This window comes from Pinus tabuliformis, chromosome Q (assembly GCF_031772625.1).
Source record: "Pinus tabuliformis cultivar Carrire ecotype Pingquan chromosome Q, CPIR1, whole genome shotgun sequence".
NCBI classification, from domain to species: Eukaryota; Viridiplantae; Streptophyta; class Pinopsida; order Pinales; family Pinaceae; genus Pinus; species Pinus tabuliformis.
The window spans coordinates 500,291,382-500,293,319 of record NC_142296.1 but is presented as its reverse complement, the minus strand read 5'-3'; the positions used below and the strand labels follow the sequence as shown (position 1 = coordinate 500,293,319).

General features: G+C 37.3%; 1 pseudogene; it reads left to right on the top strand.

Annotated features, from left to right (window-relative positions):
- The first annotated feature begins 268 nt into the window (after positions 1 to 268).
- LOC149220347 (F-box/kelch-repeat protein At5g15710-like) lies at positions 269 to 1,310 on the top strand (annotated as a pseudogene).
- The last annotated feature ends 628 nt before the right edge of the window (positions 1,311 to 1,938 follow it).

Sequence of the window (1,938 nt, the reverse complement as noted above, 5' to 3'; positions counted from 1 at the left end):
AGTAGGGCATTTCTAGGATGGGAAATTCCCCATTTGACCAAACAACATGGTAACTAACTAGTCAGCAGGAATACTGTGAAATATATATTAAGGTAGTTATTGAAATTGAATAAAAATGCATGGTTTACTGATCAAGAGAATAAAAAGTGGCATTTGATAATTCATCAATGGTAGTGTACAAATGCACGCTATTTTAGACTTGGATACAATTGTAAAAATTATTATCTCAATTCTTCAAACAAGGACAATGATGAACTGATGTTGGGAAATGACCTTGAACTTACGACTTGTTCAGTTTTTAAGGGAGCAAGAGGATTTTTTATTTATTTTTACATTGGTTCTTGTCATGAAGGAGCAGAGCGAAATATAGGGACTGCAGGTCGTTGATATTCCATATCATTTGTGGGAGAATATCTTGGCTAGATTACCGATTTTGAACATGTTCAGGACGTTGAGAGTTTTCACAACCTGGAATCCAATGGTGTGCAGTTGGATTCATTACTGATGGCCTGCAATAGGCTACCCCTACAAGACCTTTTATTCATTCTATTTGTAGAAAATTGTAATAGAAATGTTGTTGCTACTTATAATCCCACATATGAAAAGTTGGTTGTGATTCCCATGTCCTACATGTTATATTCTTGCCCTTTTCCTGTAACATGTTCAAGGCTTCTTAAGATTATAGTATTAGGTGGGGGCCTATTAGTAGTAGAGAATAGAAAGGGGTCCCTTGTTTTCTGTAATTTTTTCACCCAAGCCCATAGGATTTTGCCTCCCATGTTACCTATGAATTCTCCCTATGTGGTAGCAATGGTGGTGTATCTAGAGAGAGACAGTGAGCATCAAATTTTGGTTAATAGTATTTTTGATGGGATTTCTTCACATGTTTATGATTCTAGGAGTGATTCATGGAACATTTGTGGTAGTTTTGAAGGAGTTTTTCTATGTTTGGGCATGCTGCTCATTTAGATGCCTTTTTGTTCTACCTTACCCATGGTCCTGATCACTTGTTGGCCTTTGATGTTGATGTTGTAACTTGTGATTTGGTTGAGATTATCATGACCCCTATGGTTTTCCTGCATATACTAGAGCATGAGGGGTGCTTGATTCTTGTTGGGGGTATCGAGGAGCTTGGTGTTTTGAGGAAGATTAGTATATGGGAGCTCGATGCGTCTGTCAAGAAATTGAAGAAAGTGTGCAATATGCTTGATAATCTCTTCAGTAAATTCAATCATGGTAATCTTAATCACTTTTTCACTGTTGGTTGTTGGGGCAAGATTTTCTTTTACAAAAACCATGGTAAATTTTAGGGGCAAATTTTAGCCCAAGGGTGAAATTTAAGGGGTTTTTCATTTTAGAGGGGCAATTTTTTTATAAAACACCCATTTCATATAGTTAGCCCAACTTTTATTTAAAAAATAATTATTTTTTTCATTTTAGCCCAAAAAAAGGGGCGGATAAACCATGCAAAGACTCATTTGGCTCAATTTGCCTAGTTTGGGAGGTTGGATTTGGTCCCAATCACCCTAATTTCTTAGTTTGCAAGGGTGATTAGGTGAATGACTCCCTATTTTCAAATCTAGTTTACATCGATGGTAAAGGTGTATAAATTTGATAGTTTCAGATTCCTCAGTTTGTGAATCCTCCATTTTTTATTTCTAAATTGGTGACTCCTTTCAAGTAGTTCAAGGACATACCGAGAGAGAGATCGTAAGCAGAGAAAATCACTCAAGAACAGAACCATATAACCGAACCCTCGAGCTTCTCTTCTCTCCTTGATGAACCCTCCTTTCACCTACATGCAACTTTTAAGCCCTCGGGAGCATCACATCAAGACCGCCTCCTTCTTCTATAAGGTAGGCCTAATTGAAGCTACGACTAGGACCTTGGAACCATAACTTGAGGTACGTGAAATGACTTCTTATCCTTTCCAGATAT